We start from the raw sequence: 12,139 nt of genomic DNA on the forward strand, positions 1-12,139 counted from the left end.
CAAATTTCCATTCCAATGTCAAACAGTGTATTCTCCAGTTGGTAAAGACTCTATTGTTTTGAGTTGTTTGGGGGATTGCATGATTGAACAAATGAGACTTATTGGAAGACTAATTCTATGCTTTATTAATTGAACAGACAGACAGGAGCCTCAGTAGCGGGTGGAAGAACCATACGCAGCCATGACAGCCTGGCACCCCCTCCTGATTCTGGTCACCAGCCTGGTCACGTGTTGGGTGGGTGGATGTGAGGTGTGAGGTAGAGAGTGGGGGTTGTAACTTTGGGTGGGTGGATGTGAGGTGTGAGGTAGAGAGTGGGGGGTGTAACTGTGGGTGGATGTGAGGTAGAGAGTGGGGGGTGTAACTGTGGGTGGATGTGAGGTAGAGAGTGGGGGGTGTAACTTTGGGTGGGTGGATGTGAGGTGTGAGGTAGAGAGTGGGGGGTGTAACTGTGGGTGGGTGGATGTGAGGTGTGAGGTAGAGAGTGGGGGGTGTAACTGTGGGTGGGTGGATGTGAGGTGTGAGGTAGAGAGTGGGGGTTGTAACTTTGGGTGGGTGGATGTGAGGTGTGAGGTAGAGAGTGGGGGGTGTAACTGTGGGTGGGTGGATGTGAGGTGTGAGGTAGAGAGTGGGGGTTGTAACTTTGGGTGGGTGGATGTGAGGTGTGAGGTAGAGAGTGGGGGGTGTAACTGTGGGTGGATGTGAGGTAGAGAGTGGGGGGTGTAACTGTGGGTGGATGTGAGGTAGAGAGTGGGGGGTGTAACTTTGGGTGGGTGGATGTGAGGTGTGAGGTAGAGAGTGGGGGGTGTAACTGTGGGTGGGTGGATGTGAGGTGTGAGGTAGAGAGTGGGGGGTGTAACTGTGGGTGGGTGGATGTGAGGTGTGAGGTAGAGAGTGGGGGGTGTAACTTTGGGTGGGTGGATGTGAGGTGTGAGGTAGAGAGTGGGGGGTGTAACTGTGGGTGGGTGGATGTGAGGTGTGAGGTAGAGAGTGGGGGGTGTAACTGTGGGTGGGTGGATGTGAGGTGGGGGGGTGACATTCAGGTAGGCTGTGCCGGGCTGGGCATGAACACCAGTCTTGGGGGGCCGCTCTGTGGCTGTGAGGGTTGCAGATCAGTGGGAGCTCGTCTGTGTGGCAGCACCGAGACCAGCCCTCCCCTAAAACTGCACTGCCCTGGTGAGCAGAGGGGTAACTGTTAATGGTAAATTTACCATTGTGAATGGACTGCATTTATATAGCGCCTTTTTCCAAAGCGCTTTACAATTGGTGCCTCTCATTCACCCATACACACACACATACAGTTAGGTCCGGAAATATTTGGACAGTGACACAATTTTCATAATTTTGGCCCTGTACGCTACCACAATGGATTTGAAATTAAATAATCGAGATGCAATTGAAGTGCAGAATTTCAGCTTTAATTTGAGGGTATTTACATCAAAATTGGAGGAAGGGTTTAGGAATTGCAGCAATTTTCATACATAGTCCCCTCATTTCAAGGGACCTAAAGTAATTGGACAATTGACTCAAAAGCTGTTTCATGAGCAAGTGTGGGCTATCCCCTTGTTATTTCATCATCAATTAAGCAGGTAAAAGGTCTGGAGTTGATTTCAGGTGTGGCATTTTCATTTGGAAGCTGTTTCTGTGAATCCACAACATGCGGTCAAAGGAGCTCTCAATGCAAGTGAAACAGGCCATCCTTAGGCTGCGAAAAAATTAAAAAATCCATCAGAGAGATAGCAGAAACATCAGGAGTGTCCAAATCAACAGTTTGGTACATTCTGAGAAACTGGTGAACTCGGCAACACAAAAAGGCCCGGACGTCCACGGAAGACAACAGCGGTTGATGATCGCAGGATCCTTTCCATGGTAAAGAAGAACCCTTTCACAACATCTAGTGAAGTGAAGACTCTCCAGGAAGTAGGCGTATCATTATCCAAGTCTACCATAAAGAGAAGACTTCACGAGAGCAAATACAGAGGGTTCACCACAAGGTGCAAACCATTCATAAGCCACAAGAATAGAAAGGCCAGATTAGAGTTTGCCAGAACACATCTAAAAAAACCAGCCCAGTTCTGGAACAGCATTCTTTGGACAGATGAAACTAAGATCAACCTGTACCAGAATGATGGGAAGAGAAAAGTATGGAGAAGGCTTGGAACGGCTCATGATCCGAAGCACACCACATCATCTGTAAAACATGGTGGAGGCAGTGTGATGGCATGGGCATGCATGGCTTCCAATGGCACTGGGTCACTAGTGTTTATTGATGATATGACAGAAGACGGAAGCAGCTGCATGAATTCTGAAGTCTATAGGAACATTCTGTCTGCTCACATTCAGCCAAATTCAGCAAAGTTGATTGGACGGCGCTTCACAGTACAGATGGACAATGACCCAAAACATACTGCGAAAGCAACCCAGGAGTTTTTCAAGGTAAAGAAGTGGAATATTCTACAATGGCCGAGTCAATCACCTGATCTCAATCCGATTGAGCATGCATTCCACTTGCTTAAGCCAAAACTTAAGGCAGAAATACCTGCAAACAAACAACAACTGAAGACAGCTGCAGTCAAGGCCTGGCAAAGCATCACAAAGGAGGAAACGTTTGGTGATGTCCATGGGTTCCAGACTTCAGGCAGTCATCGCCTGCAAAGGATTCTCAACAAAGTATTAAGAATGAACATTTTATTTATGATTATATTCATTTGTCCAATTACTTTAGGTCCCTTGAAATGAGGGGACTATGTATGAAAATTGTTGCAATTCCTAAACCCTTCCTTCAATTTTGATGTAAATACCCTCAAATTAAAGCTGAAAGTCTGCACTTCAATTGCATCTCGATTATTTAATTTCAAATCCATTGTGGTAGCGTACAGGGCCAAAATTATGAAAATTGTGTCCCTGTCCAAATATTTCCGGACCTAACTGTATACCACACATATTCACACACACACACACACACACACACACACACACACACACACACACACACACACCAGCGGCAACGTGGTGAAGTTTGATTCATTATTCTGCTGGTTTTTTGTCCGCCTATTCCTCCCACAGTTTTTGAGATGAACACCAAACCAACTGGAAAATGTCCACCTTGGTCCCAAATAAATATTTAAAGTTTTCCAGTGAAATCCCGTAGAAATGAATGTGTGTTCAGTTTCTGCAGTGGAGACAGTTGGAATTAAAATATTTTTTGATTATCAGTATATAATAAAAAATATGAATTCTTGTATTCATGCATGTTTTTTTGGCGGGATTTGGATTTGAAAACAATGGATTTGAAAACAATGAGGTTACAGTAGAGGCAGTCAGCTTTAGGATATTTACATCCATACGGTATGAACCATGTAGGAATTGCAGCCATTTTATTCTTCATGAATAAAAGGATGCTTCACTTCTACCTGTAACAATTTCACATCCTGTGCACTATGAGGAACATGAATACACCATAACATTACTTCATCTTGCAAGGCTCACAGTTCAACACACGTTTTCATTTCTCTGTTCAACTCCTTCAGTGTAAAGTGTTCAGTGTTAAATCAACTCTTCTAGTACAGAGTATGCTCCTTACTGGATTTGTATACACTCTATTAGAGTTGAATCAACAGTGTGTGCGCACCAGTTTCTACACCAGGTTTACAGTAACATGGATCTAAATCCCGCTGAAACTTGCCAGCCTGGAATAGTTGGCACTTTGCAGATTTTCTCGATGAGAAGGTCACAGACATCCGCAGATCCTTTGCAACCACCGCCCCCCCTCTCTGTGCCCCTCCCCCCTCTAGGCCCATCCCTTCCTTTTCCACTTTCTCTCCCGTTACAGACTCTGATGTGTCTCTCAACTCCTGCTCTCCCACCCCCCTACAACCTGTGCGCTTGACCCTATCCCCTCTTCTCTCCTCCAGACAATCACACCTGACATCCTCCCATTTTTCACCGCCCTCGTGAACTCCTCCCTGTCTTCCGGCTGTTTTCCATCATCCTCCAAGAGAGCCCACATCACCCCGCTGCTTAAAAATCCTCCATCATCCAAAACTACCGCCCAGTATCTCTTCTTCCTTTTCTAACTAAAACAATCGAATGATCAACTTCCTTCTTTTCTAAGAACAACCTGTGAGACCCCCATCAGTCTGGCTTCAGATCTGGCCACTCGACGGAGACCGCACTCCTCTCCGTCAGTGAATCACTCCATGCTGCACGAGCAGCCTCCCCCTCCTCTGTCCTCATTCTTCTAGATCTCTCTGCTGCCTTTGACACTGGATCACTCCATCCTCCTGCCCTCCCTGTCAGCAACAGGGATCTGTGGCACAGGCCTAAACTGGATTCCTACCTCTCACCCCCCTGCTTACTTCCCTCCACTGGCTGCCTGTCATGGACATTGGTGCTAGCCTTCCAAGCAGTTAAAGAGTCAGCCCCAGCTTACCACCAAAAAATCATCAGACCCTACCGGACCTCTTTGTTTGGCCACCACAGGCTCCCTGTGGAGGTCAGAACAGCAGAATCTCTTGCCATCTTCAAGCGCAGACTGACGATGCACCTCTTCAAGCTGCACCTCTCCTTAATTGTAGTCTTTACCTGTGTTATTGACTTGTGTATTAGGATGATACCTTTGCTAGTTTTGTTTGGCTAGGTAAGCAGTTTATTCATACATTTGCGCATTGCGGTGTTACCGTAAAAAAAAAAAAAGAAATCCGATAATCAAATAGGCCCAGTCCTTATCTTTGTTATACTGTTAGCAGTTGAAATTGTACTTCCCCCCAGGGTCTTTCAGCACACTTATCCCTGGTTATGGGTTTGCACTTTGCACTTTGTTGTACGTCGCTCTGGATAAGAGCATCTGCCAAATGCCGTTAATGTAAAAGGTCATGTAATGTTGAATCCATTTCCTGTTGATTGAAACTTCATCTATTGGGGGCTTTTCATCTGTAGCAGAGACCAATAGTGTCGGGGGAGTAGTTTAACTGCATGTACATTTTGCAGCATTTTGCTGTTAGGTATAACCACATTCAACCTTGTGTAATGGTTGTAGTAGTTACACTAATGACTTTTACTGTCATTTTCGTGTTAAGTCTAGTCCTGATTGGTGTGAAATACTTCAGTGCACTGTAGTTGCAAAAGAAAAACCAGACAGACAGAGACACACACACACAGAGACACTCAGGCAGAGTGATTCACTGATGTTGGTTTCTTAAAGGCAGAATTAACCTTGTGGTTCTAGGTGGCATTTCCTGCTCTATGAGCCTCAGCAACAGGAGTGTTCTTGCACCCTGGCTGGTCGCTTAATCGTGTTTAACAACTCAGCATGCGTCCTCCTCTGGGCCTGAGACACCGAGTGAATTAGTGTCCTGAATCGCAGTCCAATATTCAAAGACATGTCCCAAAAAGTCATCATTTTCTAAGTATATAATTTAGAACTTTTTGTCCTGAAAGCAACAAGGCTCTGCCCAGCACAGGGGTGTATGGTGCCGGTGAGTTGGAGAGCATGCATCATCAACTTAAATTCTAACCAATCGGGGGGCCATTGGTTGGTGGGCAGCCAATGAGCAGTGGGTTTGATACGCATGCAGAATGGACAGGAGGCGACCTGTCTCCAGCTGTAGTGTTTAGACAAGGACATACCTCACAGCAAAAGGAATTTAAAAAACTATTTTCCTGATTTCCTATTTATTTATGTGTTTATTTATTTGTTTATTTTTCATTCTATTTACTACATTTAGTTAAGTGTTACCTACTAGTGTGCATGAATTCTGCATATGGTTTTGTAGCCTGAGGTTGATCTGCATCTTACCACCTCTAATGGCCATGATGAGGCTCCCCCCCCCCCCTCACACATATCACACCCACACACACCACGCACACATTTGTAGTAGTCACACTACAAGAATAGAAAAATAAGAACGCTTGATGTTGAGTGGTAGCTGTTACACACCCCAGCCACAGCTTCGATGCATGAGTATGGATTCTCTCTCCACTGCACGCTATTTACAGTTGGTGAAAAGACTCATCCTTCACATTATGAGTCTGTGTATCTGTGCACAACATGGTAAGTCAGATTTACTTTTTCTCTAATGTTTATTTCCATTTAGAACTGTTTTCTTATGAATTGGCAGCCGTGAGCATGTATGTGAAACACTTGGGCTTCACAGTGAAAGTGTTGCAAGTTGCAAAAGTATTATCAACATTAATTGAATTGTATTATTATAATTATCATCAAAGCCACTAGTATGTTTTTGTTTTGGAAAGCCCTCTTCAAGTTAGTATTAGAAAATGCAAATGAAATTTGTTTTTAAAATAGTCGTTTTCAGTAATGATGATTTCTCATTAAATTAACTACATCTCAATTACCAAGTCATATTCCTAATTTATTCCTAATCCAGCCATGGCACAGAATGCATCCAGAGAGGTCAGACAAGTTGGGGATGCCGTACTTTTGCACCCTGCCAGGACAAGAGAAGATATGACAGATGCTCGCTGGATAAAAGCAAACAAGAAGATTTCTAACTCTAGCGAATGTGTGATTTTTGAAAACGGATCACTGCTAATAGAAACAGCCAATAAAAGTCACACAGGAAATTATACAGTGGAATTGTTTAAACCTTCTGGCCGTAGGATTTCGAAAACCGACATTGAGCTCATCATAATAGGTACGGTTTTTGAAAGTTAATTATCTTTAAATAATTACTAATTGAGGTTAGTTATATTGCCGCCTCTATTCTCACAGACGACCAACACTGAAAAAATGAATTCTGTGACATGGCATTACTGTGATATTTAATTGCACCTTGCTCTTTAGACAAAATGTGATATAGAATAGTGATATAATAGGGCAAATAACCACAATTATAAAAAGACCCCAAGAACCAAGATAGAGAAAAAGAACCTTGAGATTATTTTTTAATAGCATTAATTTGAGTAGTATTGGCTTCCCCTTGCATTAATGTTGCAGCTCAGAAGTGTGTTGCTTGCCGAGTGATAATAACTTGGTGTTGACCACATCAGTTTCCTGTTTTCAGTACTGAACAATGCAGTGTGCATGTAGGCTACAGCTGTAAAACCCCACAGCTAACCCAATGACGGAATTTAGCGGGGGCCGAAGGGAGTTTTGCGTGATTGTCCTTCTGGCGTTGCTGGGAGAACATTAGTTGGGTTAATTATTATCCTCCATACAAGAACAGAGCACAATTATGTTTAAGAATATACTGGGTCCGTTGCCATGAGTCGGATATGGATTGACCTGCCCCATATCCCGCTTATAGCTGGCCAGAAACGGATCAGTACAATTCTTAATATTCTCCGTTCTCAAACGGGGCCGTATTGTACGCTTAGTGGTTACTATAGTTTTACTCATTTATCTGACTCCATTTAAAATATAATTTAGAAATTTGGGTTTGCAATTCACGCAGACCTCGGGAGTGATTACATTCAACTTGTACCTGCGCCACCATTACTCAATATATGCTCCCGGGATTAGCATTACTGCTGAAATCTCAGAGAACTCAAGAGGCTGCGGGTCCAGTCAACACAATACATGCAAACCTGCCATGATAGTTGCGAGCCCAGGTTGGCGGAGCATTAACTGGGCTCCTTAGAGCTAATTTGGCAGGAACCAGCGCCATAACGCCCAAGGGTTCCCTTCGCACCAAATCACAAGAGCCGTGCGTCACCCGACCCTTTAAGGGACAGAAATTGCTGGCCGCACAGCTTAGAACTACCACAGGTGTACCGCCCCGCCGATCGGTCGGTCTTCAGCCACCATTTCCCCCTGAGTATTCAGTTGTAACTTAGGCTGAAAAGGTACAAGATGAATTAGAGTCATGGAGATCACGCAAGTTCCAAACAAAATAGTTTATTCGCAGACAGGTAGGTTATTAGCTTTAGAATATCACAATCAAGTATAAAATACACAAATTAAGAATAGAGATAGAGTAAATAATCATACCTAGCCTGCTTGGACTACACACAAACACAGAGTATAGAATATGCTGTACGGAAAGTCGAATACGATCTTCCTGATACTTACATACACGTACAATATGCTGTGTGGGAAGTCGAATACGATCTTCCACTGCTACACATACATACATACATACATACACAAGACATGTTGTGTGGGAAGTCGAATACAATCTTCCCAGATTGGTCTGTCTCCCTTGCTTTTATGCCAAATCATACGTTTGGAACCAGGCGGCAGTGCCATAAATCAACCTGGAGGGGTGGTCAAATCTGGAATTTAGACCCCCACCGTTGGGGGTTGTTGAGTAGGGAAAATGAGATGATTACCAGGAGAGGACGTGTAGGTTTTCCCTTGGGATACTGAAACTATAGTTTATTAAATTCCATTTGGTATGAAATGTATCTCATCCGATTCCTTGATTTTATCAGATCACATCCATACCAAACAGATTACCCTTATGTTTTATTATGTTGCAGTTATCATGAAACTTCCCTCCTGATTATCCATTTTACATGCAATTCCTGTTACCATTACATAAGACTTAATGCAATAATACAAGGATCACATGGGCAATGTTTTCAAGGTGTTACCGGGTCTATTTACTATCTTAATAGCAGTTTTGAATATTTAATCTAAGAGAGCAGTCACCAGTGTAATGACAGCAGTGCCCAAATGAGGGCACTGTGGCATTGTCCGGAGTCTTCCCCCTTGGAAGTGACCAGGTATGGGGTCACAGGGAGGTCACCAATGTTCGGGAGGATTCTTTTCCCATGACCCAACTGGCCTTGGACCACTCATACATCTTAACTCCCCAACAGGTAGTCTAAACAACATTGAAACCCCAGCTCTCAGGCCCCTCACAAATGGCAGCCCTTCCTGACCTTAACCACTATGCTACAGGCCGCCCCATCATATCTATGAATGCTGTAGTTGGGAGTCTTCATGATAACTGCATTATGCTGTAAATATGTCTTTGTGCCTCTCATGGTAATATACCTTTGGGATAAACCTGATTTGGGTGAATGAAAGGAAAGGAGACATCCCAGACTGTTTGGTTTCTTCTCCTTATCTTCGAAATCCAGGCCTTAGTTCTTGACCCTAAAAGTGAGTCACCCATCTATAATTTACAGCCAGGCCCACCAGGCAGGGGGCTAAAACACATGGCTTCTACAGAGACAACTTTTGCCCAGTTTCCCCTTGGCTCCTGAATGGTTATGCTATCAAAGGTAGACTGTTACAAAAACTAGACCATTACACCAGTCACACTGAACCAATCAGAATAACACCAAACATCACTATATTCTGACCTGGGATTATCATGAAACATCTTTATACCATCTCCAATATTCCTGTTCTGGAATGTGAGAAAGGAAGGTGCCTCTAAGAATCCTTCTCTAGCTCTCCCCCACAGACATGTGTGCCAACGGTGGGGGCTAACAATGTATGCTCCAGGAGGGGGAAGTCAGCAAGCTGACCAGCGCATGAGACCAAATGTTACTTATGACTGGCTTACACAGCCATTGTCCAAATCGGGAGTAGAAGATTCTTCTGAATTCACATCAAATGTTGTTTTGTTTTTCCAACTGAATTTCCCATCGCCATGCATCACTGGCCTACGTTTCCACCTGTGGTTGTAGTTGTGGTTGTTTGTTCCCATGTCTTTTTAGACGCCGTTTCCCAGCCAGAGATCCGCTCTTCCTGCACGTTAGACAGACATACCCTTCTGGCCTGCTCAGTGGACAGAGGGGACCACGTCAGGCTGCAGTGGATCGGTCTGGCGAACCTGTCCCATCTACCCCAGCAGCCAGCGCAGACCATGTCAGGGCGAACCCTCTACCTGTTGGGCAGCACACCTGGTCATGTGATCTGTGTGGCAGAAAATCCCATCAGCAAAAGGTCCAGCAGGACCACTGTCCGAAGTTGCAGAGGTACAGCTCACAACCAGAGAGCTACCGATGTGAATGCTAACTGATATCGCAACCCGGTAGCACGTCGGTGTCAAACATGCTGCTGGGTCCAAAATGGCTCAATTTTTTTCTTTTTTTGGTCAATTTGGCAACATCTGTGGTCACAAAAATGTCTTTTCATGGTCCATTAAAAGCTAAACCTTTAGAGGTAGAACATTTTCGACAAAGAAGACTGCCCAAAGACTTGTTTGAGATGGTAATTTTCAGCCACATGTCAAACCTAATTTTATTGATGTTTTTTTTACATTTTACTGAATACTTTGTGGGCTTGTCGCATTCCGCTCCACCAGTGGAAGATAGCATATACCTGCAGAGGAGAAATTTCACAACGCAAACCCATTTAATCGATATTGCGACAAATATATTATATAATATATTTTTTTAAATTAAGAAATTAAGGATTGCTACACTGAAAAAGGTTTTAATGCATAATTTTTTGAATGGGTGAATGCTGATGTTAGCTCTGCTAAATCACTGTGTGTTTCCATCACCATCGACGGGCAAAAAGAGAAGGCACAGAATCCTGGGATGCTTGAACAGTGGTGAAGCATTCGAGCACAATATCAATCGGGGGCGTGTCCCTACATTTGTGTGCACCATCCTGCTCTCCGGGGCTGTTTGTACAATTTAGAAATGTTCTGTTTGCTACGGATGCAGGGCCAGATGAATGCTCTGTAGAGCTTTGTAGTGCAAAAGCACACACCTTATTATTCTCAGCCATACTTCATAATTTTATTTAATTTTATTAAATTTTCTTCCTTCAAAAGTTCGGCATGCTACTCCTCCCACAGCTTTGAGAAATCCCAGGGAAGATATATATCAAAACGACCGGAATAGACAGGAATCGATGGGAAAGACTTTTCTCAAGTCTGCGACATCTCGTTTTCTTCCAAAATCTGAAAAACCGACTGATTTTTGCCCATAGGAATGAATGAGAATTCGTAAAAAAAAATCTCACAAATTGATCAAACCCACCCCTCTTTGGAGCCACACCACTTTGTCATTCTTTGTCGCAGAAACGTGATTAAAGGTTTAAACGGTCACAAGACTTTGACCTGTGTTGGTCTAAAGACACTTTTTGATATCTTCTACGGTTTTTACAAAATCACAGTTTATGTTTTATGAAATTTTTGAGATTTTCAGATTTTATAATGGGTGTGTATTGCGTGGCTTTAGAGTGCGGTGACATCACCCACTCTGTGACATCACCCACTCTAGCATTCAGCCCTTCTAAATTTTATCAAAAATATTCAAGACATTCTCATCTTACTCCCACAGCTTCTACTCTACAACAACAATTTATACATCAAAATGTAGAGAAACTTGTCCTCTCTCATTCAATGTTACTTCCATTGAGATAGGACTCACGGTTTTTTAATAAATCGCCCAAAAGTGCAGAGAGTGCCGGATCCGGCTCTCATTGACTCCAATGTTATCTGAAGCGTCAACTGCCGCGTAAAGTAGGCACAATATGGTGATTTATAAACTGTCACCGCTCCTGCATTTTAAATCCTACAGACACATCTCATAGATCGGAATCGCCATTGAAGTCTTGGGTCGCTCATACAAAAATAAATTAGATCTCACTTATACTTCTGAAGATACATGGATTTGTTTCGGCACCAGCGCCAGTTAGCTTCACCACTAGCATTCAGGCCGTAAGCAGTTAAACATTTACACAAAGTTGTACACACAAACTGCCGCTACTCCTTCTCAGTACCTTGACATGTTATATATAAAACTGTTCATATTTCCACCCTGTCACTCACATTCAAATATCTAAGAGAAATGACGTATAGTTTTGGAAAGAGAAGCGTTTAAACCCGAGCATGTCAGAAAAAAAAGTTCGTTCCTACATCTCTAACAGACAGAGACTCTCACACACACAGAACATGCACGAGCCCCTGGTTGCTTGGCAACCAGCTCACTCAACCGCCCATCCCCCCCCCCCTTCTCTCTCTCTCTCTCTCTCTCTGGTTACGAATCACCAGAGACACACGGCGCGTGCTGGTTGCCTTAGCAACGGTCCTGACACATAGCAGGCTGCGACATGCTTGTATGTTCAGGCGAGGCTAGCCGAGGCTAGCCCTAGCTTCGACCACAACATAAATATGAAGTCTAAAACTGACACAAATAAGCACAATACATGTAGTATCACTCGTTTTAACTGCAGCATTCACAGCCTGTGACCGGAATAGAACCGGAAGTAGC

At 43.7% G+C, this 12,139-nt stretch overlaps 1 protein-coding gene and 1 long non-coding RNA gene across 2 annotated transcripts in view; both read left to right on the top strand.

The window, feature by feature from the left end:
• The window catches only part of LOC133123131 (uncharacterized), a 72,198-nt gene that overhangs the window by 29,730 nt on the left and 30,329 nt on the right, over positions 1 to 12,139 (top strand). The window lies entirely within an intron of this gene.
• LOC133124831 (uncharacterized) lies at positions 5,892 to 9,883 on the top strand. Its single transcript, XR_009708346.1, has 3 exons — positions 5,892 to 6,050; positions 6,385 to 6,651; positions 9,629 to 9,883. It is a non-coding gene; the product is annotated as an uncharacterized LOC133124831 (long non-coding RNA).

This window comes from Conger conger, chromosome 3 (assembly GCF_963514075.1).
Source record: "Conger conger chromosome 3, fConCon1.1, whole genome shotgun sequence".
Taxonomy (NCBI): Eukaryota; Metazoa; Chordata; class Actinopteri; order Anguilliformes; family Congridae; genus Conger; species Conger conger.